The 14,070-nt window shown below is 35.7% G+C and overlaps 1 long non-coding RNA gene across 1 annotated transcript in view; it reads left to right on the forward strand.

Moving 5' to 3' along the window:
* The first annotated feature begins 1,675 nt into the window (after nucleotides 1-1,675).
* Nucleotides 1,676-14,070, forward strand: part of LOC101059541 (uncharacterized) — a 37,969-nt gene continuing 25,574 nt past the window's right edge. Inside the window, exon 1 of the long non-coding RNA XR_169437.1 lies at nucleotides 1,676-1,850. This is a non-coding gene — a long non-coding RNA (uncharacterized LOC101059541). The remainder of the gene's footprint in view (nucleotides 1,851-14,070) is intronic.

Consider the following 14,070-nt stretch of genomic DNA (forward strand, 5'->3'; position numbering starts at 1 on the left):
CACTGATATTTTGGCTGACTGCATAGTTTTGCCTTTTCCAGAATGTCATATAGTTGGAATCAAACAGTATGTGGTCTTTGTCGATTGGGTTTTTTAACTTGGTAATATGCATTTCAGGTTCCTCCACATATTTTCATGGCTTGACAGATGATTTCTTTTTAATGCTGAATAATACTCTATTGTTTGGATGTACCACAATTTATTAATTCGCCTAGTAAAGGACATCTTGGTTGCTAAAAGTTTTGGCAATTATAAATGAAGCTGCTATAATCATCCATGTGCAGGTTTTTGTGTAGACATAAGATTCAACTCCTTGAGGTAAATATCAAGAAGCACAATTGCTGAATCACATGGTAAGAGTATGTTTCATTTTGTGAGAAACTGCCCAACTATTTTCCCACATGGCTGTACTATTTTGCATTACCGTCAGCAATAAGTGAGAGTTCCTGTTGCTCCACATTCCCACCCACATTTGTTGTTGTCAGCGTTCTGGATTTTGGCCATTCTAATAGGTTTGTAGTGGTAGTTCACTGATGTTTTAATTGTGTTTCCCTGATGATATATGATGTGGAGCATATTTTCATATGCTTGTCATATGTATATCTTCTTTGGTGAGGTGTCCATTAAGGTCTTTGGTCTCTTGTTAATAGTATTATTTTTATTGTTCATTTAAATAATTCTTTGTACATTTTGAATAACAATTCTATAACAGATATTTCTTTTACAAATATTTTTTCCAATAGGTGGCTTCTCTTTCCATTCTCTTGTCAGTGTCTTTCATAGGGCAGAAATACTTAATTTTAATGAAGTCCAGATTATCAATTCTTTCTTTCATGGATTGTGTCTTTGGTGTTGTCTCTAAAGAGTCGTTGCTAAACCTTAGGTCACTAGATTGTTTTCTATGTTATCTTCTAGAAGTTTTGGAGTTATATGTTATATATTTAGGTCTGTGATTGATTTTGAGTTAATTTTTTTAGAAGATGTAAGGTCTGTATCTAGATCCTTTTTTTTTTGCACGTGGATATGCAGTTGTTCCAGCACTATTTGTTGAAAAGACTGTCTTCTCCATTGTATTGCCTTTGCTCCTTTGCCAAAGATCAGTTGAGTATATTTATGTGAGTTTATTTCTGGGCACTCTATTCTGAAAATATTACTTTTTCATCTTATTGCACATGGATAGAGACATAAAAAATGCCAATCATTTCAAAGCAGCGAAACTGCTCATGTTCTCCTGACTGGTTAATCTCCCCTCAGAACCAGCTATACATTGCTAGCATGATTATTTTTTCAGGACTTTTAGCCAGAAATTGCTATAAAAATGGGCTTTTAAAACAACTCTGTTCTATTACTTGATTTGAAAACCAAACTAAACCATTTTAAACAGTTACTAAAATAAACAGGAGATTAAATTTCTATGCCCTGGTATAACTCTATATATCAGAGATGTCAAGAAGCTACATTATCTTTACACACTATATGCTATATTGATATGCAAGCGTATGACATGCCTTGTTTAAGCAGGGGAAAAACTAGTTTCAGTACATTTCTGGACTAAACATTTCTGGGTTAAAGTACAATTTCAGCATCTGAAAAGGGGATCTGCGAGCTATCCATGCTAACATGGGGAAGGTTTCAGAGGAGGAGCCCTTCCTTCCCTTCGTTGCCATTAGCACAGGTCTCCAGGGCACGTCTTTTCTCCTGGGTTTCTACGTTTGTTTTACTCACTGCCTCTCGTTCCTCTGCTTACGACATTTTCATGAATAAGCCAGAAGATGGTCAGCACAGAAGCCTCCCTACAACCTGGAAAAAGAAATGAGCTTTAACTTTGAATATCACACAGACATAATGAGGTAAGTCATTTTAAAAAAAAATCAGTAGAATGATTTTTAAAGGAGTAGTGTTATCATAGATATTTCTATTGGCATATTGGCCTAACTTTTCCCACTTCTCAATAGGGAAATATGACTTAGCTGTAGTATCAAAACAAGAAATGTCATATGAGCAATTGATAAAGTATCCAGAAGTGTTTTTGCCATATATACATATATATAGTAAAAAGCAAAAGAGAAGCTAATGGCAATCAAATTTGTTAATTACTGAGACCCTCAAACTTGTGTTAGTCCTTTAATCTTTTACTTGCTGTTGTATCAGGTAAAAATGCATTTGACAATGAAAGTTACATTTTTATTCCAAGATGTTGTTTGAGCGTCCCATTGTTTACTATCTGGAACAATCAGGGGCTGGAACCAATAATAAACCCATGTTATTAAGGAATTGGTCACCTATTCTAGCAGAAATGTCAACACATGACAAATACATTTCAGAATAGGTTTATTTGAGCAATCTTGTTTTCCCATTCTTTAAAATTATTGCCCTCTGATTTATCTTGAATATTTAGCTAATATTCGAATCCATATTAAAAAGTTAAAGAAATGAATGTATTTTGTTAAAAATCACCATAAAAATTCAGTTAAATAAGCCCCCAAACCAAAATTATCTCTCTCAAATCGTACAACAATATTAGCTTAAACTGAGGGCCTGGCCCTGACTGTATGAAAGGCTTTTATTCAAGTAATCCAAGGAAACAGAGAGGAGCAGTTGTTATTCACCTCACCATGAAAAGGCAGCAGGTGAACAAATACAATGATTGTTGTGGAAGAGCAAATGCTAGATGAATATGTATATTTATGAAACGTATATACATATTGAAAATGAAAATGTATATTTAGAAGTAGTCTCCAATCTCCTAAGTCATATCTAATATACCACTGATTATATTTGTATGAGTTTTCTTATGAAATGAGCAATGCCAAGTGAGTCATAACACTAGACTTCAATATTTGTAATGTTACATTTTGAGTCCTTCTTTGTTTAATGCATATTACCAGAAGAAAGTGTTTGAAATTACACCTTTTATAACCCATATGCAAAGCAACTACTCTGACCTACAAATTATTTGAGTAATCTTAAAATAATATGATACACAATAAAACTGGAATATCATCTATTTTTTACAAATATTTTTATTTTTTCCTCTATGAGCTTTTTTATAGCTTATAAATGTTTCCTATAAATCATGATGTTTTGAAAGTGCTACATGAACTATTTCATTGTTTTTTAATCTGTTCCTTAAGTCAAATAGAAAGTCTTATTAACAAAATCATTTATAAATTTAAATCCCTTAATTGGTAACCAGTAAAGTATAAACTCATTCTACTTTTATGATTTCAAGTTTGACTAGTGTTCACACATAATGATCTTGAGATATAACTGTTTGTAGAGAGAAAATTCATGTATTCTGTATTCTCCAATGCCTTAAAAGTATTATGTAGAATGCAACAATAGTGTTCTGCTTAAATTTTATTGTATGATTTCTTTTAACCTGAAGAAACAGGGAATTCCTCAATGCTAAAAATTTAAAATAGCATTGGCTTTACTTTTTTTTATTTAAAGGATGATTATTAAATTGGGCATTTAATCTGGAAAATTCAAATCTAGATACATGGATTGAATTGTCCCTAAGCAGCAAATGGAGTCTATTTTGAATGGTTCATTTATTTTCAGGCATACACACTTCCTCTGCTATAAAATCCCTCAATTTGGTCCAGTTCCATCTGTCTTTCTTGTTTGTTTTAAGTGACTGAAATAAAAATAATCACAGTTCAAGCTTTCCTTACCTACACAGGGAAGATGGAAAGAGGGTACACTGCGGTGCCAGTCTGGTAATCATTGATGAAAAAGTGTCAGGGAAGAGCAGTCATCTATGTTTGTTCAAGGAAAGCTGATCCTGGGAAACAATATTAAATATTTTATAGACCAGAAGTCCTACTTAAGGATTAAAAAAATCAATAAACATTCTACCCAACATGTTTGTTGTAATAACACGGCATATATTGCTGACCATACATCATCACTTTCTCTTGCCTGCAGTGCTTCATTCAAACATTTGCGCATTTTTCCCTGAGCACTAAATAACAGAATCATTAACAACATAATAATCAGCTTAGGATCAGTAGATATGTAACTAAAATTATTTAATGACACATTTCTTTAGAAATTGTAACTGTACTAAAGTCCATTCTTCTCTCTGAAAAATTTATTTTGATCACTAGAGCTTGTAGACACTAATATGTGACTGCAAATATAAGAGTTCTCAAACATGAAAATTTGTATGTACACAAAGGATTGAAAGAAATCTTTTAAAACATGAATTTGGTTTCTATGTCTGGAGGTGGATACTAAAAAGTGTAAAACATGATCCCTGGCACTTAGTAGTTGATGATCTGGTTGGAGAAACCCAGGAAAGTACATGGGAAATAAATTATTAATGGCAAAACCAGAGATAATAACAATAATTTCCAAAGGAGTTTCAGAAGGTGAAAAATGTAGGTTAACACCTCAATGAAGGCTGTGGGTATTTGAGAGGAATTGTAGCATTATGTGGACACCCAAATAGGATCTGAACAAATTGAGGGGAAAAAGAGGATCAGTTCAAATGTCACCTCCAGAGCTACTAGCTTCTTCAGGTTTCTATCTAATGCTTTCCAAGCAATGGCACTTGTTGCAATATATTGTAGTTAATTGCTTACTCCCTCTCCCCTTCCCTCCGCCTCCCAACACACTCTGCTTACATCCTTATGAACTACTAAAAGGCAGAGCAAGATCATTTTTGTATTTCCAGAGTCTGAAGGTGCTCAATAAACATGTGTTGAGTGCATTTTTGAGTGATTACAAAGCAATACAAGCAAAAGCACAGGGCAGAAATAAACACAGCATGTTCCGATTTCATTGAAAGTACTAGCTGTGCAGAAGAAAGCATTTTATGTTGCAGATAATAGAAGATACGTCAAAATAGTTCAGGAGAAGTCAGATCTTTGAGGACCTTGCTTGTCTAGATGAGCATTATCTTCTCTTTGCTGGATTCATGACTCTAATTTCTCTTGGTCAACCCAGTCCCATTATCTCCCAACCTTCTGTGACCAAAAGGTAACACTAATGAGATCTGAGATCCTCCTTTGGTATCAATCCTTAGACTTCATTCTGCCCCCTATCTGTGACATACACAAGGTGAATTTTATAAAGATTAATCTGGCCAAGTACAGAATGAGTTAGAGAACTAAGAGCTATTGCAAAAGACCTGTCTAGAAGACAATACTGGAGAAAGTTTTAAGGAAAGCCACTATAGAGGAATAATTTTAAAAATTGGTATTGATAAACTGTAATATAGGATATAAAAGAAAGGGGAGCAGTTAAATAAACTCCAAATTTCTATGAGAGAGTAACTGTGCTGCTGACAGATGTAAATGTAGGAAGAAAACTCTAATGGGTATGCTACAAGGAGAAGATGGCAAGTTTGTGTAAGGCATGTGGAGCTGGGGATGATGCATTGACACACAGTGGAAATATCTTAGAAATATGAGGAGGTACACGTGGAAGTAGAAATGACAATCTAAATATAGTGAAAGTTGACACTGCGACTATGGGTAAGATTTTAAACACGGAAGAGAGCTCTGGACCAGGAATTTTAAAAGTATCTGAATGATATGAGCGTTTTTAAGTCGCTCAATCTCTTCTCTGTAGATCGAGGATAATACCTCTTCTCTTTACCTCATGGGGAAGATTTAAAAATGAAATGGGGATAAGACTATTTAATAACATAAGGCATTTTGTATTATTTTATGTTTATTTAATATTTTGTGGGAAACACAATAATCATAGCAACAAAACTTAATTGGAACAATTGCTAAACTCAAGAAAGTCACGTGGTTTCTTAGTAAGTGTAGACAGTAATTCATTTGCTCTCTTGTATATAAATTGTCTAGATTCATTTTTGCTTCTCATGTATGCAGTGAAAACAGTGCTCATAACTGAGTAGATGTTTTAGTGAAATATCCTACCATGGCCACATTTAATATATTTCTCCGATGCACTGAACTTTGGTTCCCAGTGTCATGAAATGTAGTCCACAGAATAGTGCTCTCATCTTATACGTTACACATACCCTCATTGTTTACAGCTAGTTAAGTATTTATATCTGGAACTTCTCTTTGATGAGCCCTTTGACATTTTACTCTTCTCATTTTCAGAAGTTCCCTTTCTTCTTCCTTCCCTGACTTCTTTTGTCCTGGAGCTCCATTTCAATCTCCCAACCTTTGTGAGCTCATCTCTGATGTCTCATTAGCATTTTTCCTACAATTTCTCAGGGATCTTAACACTTAGGCAATTTTTGCATTTCTTCAAAAAATTTAAATATTTGAGTAAGTAGCTAAATATTAACAATGCATAAAATTTTAATACACATAAAATTAGTAGAAATATGAACTCTTTTTAGATGATACATTTTAATGTTATGTAGTAGAAACTCTAAGCTGATTTTTAAAAACCTTTTTATTGATACATAATAATTATACATTTAATGGGGGGTATATGTGATATTTTGATAAATGCATACAAGGTGTAACAATTAAATCAGGGTTACTAGGATATCCAGTACCTCAGACATTTATCTTTTCTTTGTATTAGAAATACTTCAAATCTCTTCTTTTAGCTATTATGAATTATTATTAAATATCATTATTAACTATAGTAACCCAACTGTGCTATTGAACACTAGAACTTATTTCTTCTATCTGATTCTGTTTGTATTCATTAACCAACTCTTCTTCATCCCCAACTGCTGAGACCAGCTCAGTCGGGGAGACCCTAACCCAGCGGTGCTAGAGGAATTAAAGACACACACACAGAAATACAGAGGTGTGAAGTGGGAAATCAGGGGTCTCACAGCCTTCAGAGCTGAGAGCCCTGAACAGAGATTTGCCCATGTATTTATTAACAGCAAGCCAGTCATTAGCATTGTTTCTATGGATATTAAATTAACTAAAAGTATCCCTTATGGGAAACGAAGGGATGAGCCTGATTAAAGGAATAGATTGGGCTAGTTAACTGCAGCAGGAGCATGTCCTTAAGGCACCAATTGCTCATGCTATTATCTGTGGCTTCCGAATGCCTTTAAGTGGTTTTCCGCCCTGGGTGGGCCAGGTGTTCCTTGCCTTCATTCTGGTAAACCCACAACCTTCCAGTGTGGGCATTATGGCCATCATGAACATGTCACAGTGCTGCAGAGATTTTGTTTATGGCCAGTTTTGGCCAATCATAAGCAAAAAGAACAAAGTTGAAGGCCCCATGTTACTCAACTTCAAGCTATACTACAGGGCTGCAGTAACCAAACAGCATGGTATTGGTACAAAAACAGGTAGCAGGTGTACAAAGAAGAGCTGATGCTATTCCTATAGAAAGTATTCTAAAAAATTAAGGAGAAGACACTCCATTCTGATAGTGAGCTCAGAAATAAGGCTGCATATCTACAACCATCTGACATCTTGTCATCTTTGATAAAGCTGACAAGCATTCTTTTTTCTCTGTATCCTCACTGGCATTTGTCATTTTTTTGATAATAGCCGTTCTAACTGAGGTAAGGTGATATCTCATTGTAGTTTCTATTTGCATTTCCCTGATAATGTGATATGGAGCATGTTTATATATACTTGTTAGTCATTTGTATGCCTTCTTTAGAGAAAAGTCTATTCAGATCCTTTGTTTGTTTTTTTACTGTTGAGTTGTTGGACTTCCTTGTATATTCTGAATATTAGTAGCTTGTTGGATACATAGTTAGCAAATATTATCTTCCATTCTACAGGTTGTCTCTTCACTCTTGATTGTTTCCTCTGCTGTGGAGAAGCTTTTTACTGTAATGTAATTTCATGTGTCCAGCTCTGTTTTTGTTGCTTGTGCTTTTGAAGTCTTAGCCATAAAATCTTTGCCTAGACCAATGTCCTGAAGTGTTTTATGATTTCTTCTAGTAGTTTTACAGGTTTTGGTATTACATTTTAGTCTCTAATTCATTTTGAATTGATTTTTGTATATGATGAGAGACAGAGATCTAGTTTTATTCTTCTGCATATGGATATCCACTTTTCCCAGCACCATTTATTGAAAAGAGTGTCCTTTCCACAATGTATGTTCTTGGTACCTTTGTTAAAAATCAGTTGGCTATAAATGTGTAAATTTATTTCTGGATTTTCTATTCTTTTTCACTGGTCAATGTGTCTGTTTTATAACAATACCATACTTTTGATTACGATAGCTTTGTATTACATGTTGAAGCCAGATAATGTGACACTTCCACGTTTATTCTTTTTGCTCAGGATTGCTTTGACTGTTAGTGGTTTTCTGTGGTTTCATACAAGTTTTAGTATTGTATTTTCTATTTCTGTAAACAGTGGCATTGGTATTTTGATAGGGATTGCATTGAATCTGTAGATTGATTTGGGTAGTTTAGCCATTTTCGTTAAATTAATTCTTCCAGTTCATGAGCATGGGATGTCTTTATATTCTTTGTGTGTGGCCTCTTCAATTTCTTTCATCAGGTTTTTGTAGTTTTCATAGTAGAATTCTTTCACCTCCTTGGTTCAATTTGTTCCTAGGCTTTTTTTGTAGCTATTTTAGGTGAAATTACTTTCTTGATTTTTTTTTTTTTTTCCAGACGGAGTCTCACTCTGTGGCCAGGCTGGAGTGCAGTGGTGCCATCTCAGCTCACTGCAAGCTCCGCCTCCCAGGTTCAACTTTCTTGATTTTTCTTCCAGCTAATTTGTTATTGGTGTATAGAACTGCTACTGAATTGTGTATGTTGGTTTTGCATCCTGCAACGTTACCAAATTTGTCAGTTCTAAGAGTTTTTGCTGGGGTTTTTAGTTTTTTCTACATATAAAATTGTGTTCTCTACAAAGAAAGACAGTTTGGCTTCCTCTTTTTCAATGTGTATGTCTTTCATTTTTTTTTTTCTGTTGCCTGATTGCTCTGGTGAGGGCTTCCAGTATTAAGTTTTTAGAGTGATGAAAGTGGGCATCTTTGTCTCATTCCAATTCTTAGATGAAAGGCTTTCAGCTTTTCTCCATTCAGTATGATGTTAGGTGTGGATTTATCAAAAACGGCCTTTATTATATTGAAATGTGTTCCTTCTATGCATAATTCGTTGAGAACTTTTATCATGAAAGGATGTTGAATTTTATCAAATTCTTTTACTGTATCTGTTAAAATAATCATATTTTTGTCCTTCATTTTGTTGATGTGATGTATTACTTTTATTGGTTTGTGTGTTTTAAACCATCCTGGCATCCCTGGGATAAACCCCGCTTGATAATGTTTGACTCCTGTATCAGTGAGTTTCATACTTTGTGTGTTTTCATTATGGCAAATATCATCCTTTCACTTCCAGATATAATACCTCTGTAAGCATTTCATGCAGGGCCAGTCTAGTGACGATGAATTCTCTGTCTTTGTTTACGTGGAAAAGATTTCATTGCAGTTTTTAAGGATAACTTTTCTGGGTAAAAGTTTTCTTGGCTGGCAGCATTTTTTTTGTCAGCAATTTGAATATATCATCCTATTCTCTCCTGACCTGTAAGTTTTCCATTGAGAAACCAGCTGTTAGTCTGATGGGAATCTCCATATATGTGACTGGACTCTTTCCTCTTGTTGTTTTTAGAGTTGTCTCTGTCTTTGAATTTTGACAGTTTGCCTATAACGCGCTTTGAAGAAGACCTTTTTGAGTTGAATCTATTTGGGGATTTTGAGCTTCCTGTCTCAGACTGCCTATGTCTCTTGCAAGAATTGAGAATTTGGGCCACTAGGTGACATATGTAAGCACCAGCAGTGGAGGATCCAGGTGAGTGGGTCCTCAAGCCTCCAAGAAGCATGCTCAGGTGCCAGCAGTGGCAGCAGTGGGTCAGGTGGGTAGGTCCTCAGATCTTCAGGTGGTGTGCATGACATTGGAGTGGCAATAGTGGGGAGGCAGGCTAACCTTTGGGTTCTGAGTGGCATACATGGGGGCCAGCAGTGGTAGTGGCCAGCTGGGTAAGTCAGTCCCCAGGTCCCTGGGTGGCATGCATGAGTGGGTGCCAGTGGTGTTGGCAGTAAGCTTAGCAGGCTGCTCTTTGGTCTCTCAAGGGGTATGTGCAAGCATGAGTGACAGTTGGGGTAGGCCCATCTTTAGGCCCCGGATGGCTTGCATGTATACCAGCAGTGGCAGGCAGAGCTGGTCAGTTTGTAGGCCCCCTGCATAGTATGCATGGGCAGTGCCAGTAGGTGGGATAGACCGCCCTCTGGCCCCAGACAGTGTGCATGAGTGCCTGCAATGGCGGGCACGGCAGCTCCTTGGAAGATGTACAGAGGCACTGGGAGGCAGGGCAGACCTGTCCTCAGGCTCCTGGATGGTGCATGCAGGCACTGGTGGTGGCAGGTGTCACAGATGAATCTCCAAGTCTCCAGAAGATGTGTCCAGGTGCCAGCAAAGCCAGCAGCATATGGGCCAGGCCTATCTTTAGGCTTCTGGATGGTGCACACAGGCGCTGGCAGCGGCAGTTAGGGTAGGAAACATAAGACATTTTGCAAATATATATTGTTATTCTTCTCCATACTTACTTCCCTGCCCCACCCACGATCATATTTCATAATAAAAATAAATAAATCATCATATGATAATTAGAGTAATAACATTAACAAGTAATCACAAAAACACATACTTGTTAATATGCAAATAAATCTAATTTATGTTCTACTGTGTATCACAGAGATGAAGAAATCTAAAATAACATGAGATAAAACATAGAAAAGCAATCTGGTTTCTGTAGTTTAGTAAGTGCTAAGTATTGTGCAATGAGAGTTATATGCATTATTTAATTTAATCTTCATAGCAACTCTATAAAGTAGAAATTATCCTGTTATGTCAATGTGATATGTAAGCATTTAGGTAACTTTTCTATGGTTCACATAATTAATGCCATATCATCATCCAATCTAGGATGACAGTAACATTATTGTTTTATTTACCACTCATGGGGGCAAAAATATGGCGAATTAGACTACAACATGCCATCAATTACAACATTGTGCCTCAATTTCATAAATATTACATGTACAGGAAAAAAGGTATCTTGTTAATTGATGAAATATTATAATTGATAGCTATGAAATCCTTTTTTGTTTTCAATCAATACACAATACCACTCCCCAAAAGAAAAATGATTTATAAATCCCTGTTTCAGGGTTGTCATTGTTTCTCTAATACTTGGTACCACAATCAGCTAGATTTGGATTATGGTCCAATGAGCTTTAAGCCAAACAAGCAAGGAGGCATATATTGTTTCACCAGCTATACCCCATTTTATTTCATGGTATTTCCCGTTAAGAAGAATCATGGCAGGATCTGAGACTCAAAAGCTATTCTAAACTTTAGACCACTACCGATATTACTGAATTTTTTTGAAATATAGCCAGAACGGCTCTTCTGTGATAAGAAAGAATCAAGTGTCCAAGAGAGATTTAGAAATGACTGAAAACTCTGTCACAAAGAAGAGAGACCATTATACCCAAATAAGTTGTCAAACAGATGTCTAGTTGGCTTCATTAAAAGTCTTATCATCAATGAGGATTCAAGATATATTTTGTTGCATTACTAAATGAGGGTTTTCTTTTTTCATCACGATCCCAAAAAGTAAACACTGAGAACCCACACAACACAAAGTATATTTGTTTGGCTTTACAAAGTGTATTGAAAATTATTTCTATTATTTAACTCACATATTGTCACTTTGAAATTATATCTCCCCTCCAAGTACTAACCATGGCAGACCCTGCTCAGCTTCTGAGATCAGATGAGATTGGGCATGCTCAGGGTGGTAGGGCCAGAGACACTTTGAGATTATGTCTACAAAACAATCAATAAAGGTAATACTGAAGCCACTTGTGAACCGTATACCACAAATGAGAAATTACACTATAAGTTGCCAACGAAATATTTTCACAAAGCATCAACTACGCTCAGTCTCTCTAATGCTGTCCCCAACCTCCAGTCCTCTCTAAGACTACACACATGAATACAATCAGAAGGAGCTGGTGTCACCTCAGATATCACCACTCAGCCTACTATATACTTCAGATCCCTTAGACATGTTAGGCAAGGGACCACAAAAGGCCATGAGACAAACCAACAATGAAAGGGAAAGGGAAGGGGAACACATTCATCCCAGTTATTTACACTAAGTTAAAAATCTCCAGATAGAATCACAGGTGTTTACCTGATTTATACAAGACTGTGAACTCCAAAAGGGCAGTGCTGGGACCCACTCATCTGTATTCCCAGAGTTTAGCATAGGGGTGACACTCAGTAAAAACTGGATGGGGTTAGGCATGATGGCTCACACCTGTAATCTCAGCATTTTTGAAGACTGAGGTGGGATGATTTTGAGACCATCCTGGGCAGTAAAAAAAGACTACATCTCTACAAAAAAATTAAAAGTGTACCAGGCATTGTGGCACACACCTGTAGTCCCAGAATCCTGATCCTAATAGTCATGTAGGAACGATCCAACTCAGTTTTGCATAACTAACCAAATATAACTTAAAAGAATTTTTGACCAGGGGTTTTATGACAAATGAATTTATTAAGAATAATCAAAGCCACACTTTTTAAATGAGAATATATCACATTTACATGTCTATGATAAGCTCTAAGAGATAACTTAAGGATATTCAGTGGGTTATGCTATCAAACTCCAGATTCTTTTGCACACATAATAACCCATAACGAGTGGAGCAGGGGAGTAGCTATTATCCTCTGATAGCTCCCATGCTATTGTTTGTTTCAGTTGTCAGCAACTGAGATGCTCATGCCTGATTTCAGAGCCCTCCTTACTAATTATTGGTCTTGTTTGCTTGCTTTTTGTGTTTGAAGTATTATATTTTATCACATTTCCAAAACATTTTATGCTCTTGGCGATGCTTTCATACATAGTTCTTGGGATATAGTTGGTGCTTCCATGAACATTTTTGAATGAAGGAATAAATGAGTAATTATACTTGTGCTGTCAAAAACTTCTTAAACGCTAGCATCTCTGAAGACAAGAGCAACAACTTCGTAAAGCAGTGCAATGTGTACAGAAAAATTTCTATAGGAACCTTTATGATTCACAATGTATTTTTATGAACAGCATTTCATTTCATTCTTATGATAGCCTTGTGACTGACATGAAAGTAAACACATTACATCGTAGTGAGTGGTAGTATGTATAAGACACAGAGGAAGGAATGATGGACTCTATCTGGGAAGGCATCCTGCAAGTGTTGACCTACAAATTGAGTTTTGAAGGCAAAATAGATTGCTTTTAGGTAGGCCTGAGCAGGATAGACATTCCAGACAGAAGGACGAGCATGTTCAAAGGCAGATCAGGCATCATTATTCCCATTTATTGAAGGCTTAATGCCCAGTTAGTGAGTGATAGGTAGGACTTGAATCTACTTCTGATTTTTAAGTCCTGCATTATTTCACTACATTTTATTATACTTCTAGTTCATTTAGTATTAGCCAATCAGTTGGTACACCTGAAAGATAGGAACTGAAAAACAGCTACAGGCTTCCTCAGAAATAACTTGTTGGGTAACTACAGTAAAATCCATAAAGAAGAAAATTCAAAGATAGGTAATAATCTGTGAAAATAAATCTAGGTGACAACAGGAAATAAGGACCCAACATCAGAGGCAACCAACTGAAGGAAGTCAAACACCTAATAGATGCCCTGAATAAACATAATAACAATAGTAATCCAGAAAACAAGTCACTGTAAGTATCCAACTTTGGAATACACCCCAGGAGAAGATTAAATAAGTCATCATGAAAACAGACCAAGTAGGATTCCACTAATAAGAAAATATTTTATTTTTTAAAAACCACACTAAGTTAATAACTATTTTTAAAAATCATTATATAAAACCTATTAAAATGTCCTCACATCCCACAGTAAACAATGTTTTTGCTATAAAAATGTGAAAATGTTTTTATAATTTTCCTTTTTAAGTTATTTGGATCTGACTAGTTTATTTAATTTATGATCATCAAGTATCCAGCAATCATGGTACATGCTTCAGAATTCCTGTAAGTGAGGAAACTTAACCTAAAAATTGTTTTCAAATATTATAAAATGTTTGTAAATATTAACTATTAATCAAGCTTATATA

The sequence above is a fragment of the Pan troglodytes genome, chromosome 2 (assembly GCF_028858775.2).
Source record: "Pan troglodytes isolate AG18354 chromosome 2, NHGRI_mPanTro3-v2.0_pri, whole genome shotgun sequence".
Lineage (NCBI taxonomy): Eukaryota > Metazoa > Chordata > Mammalia > Primates > Hominidae > Pan > Pan troglodytes.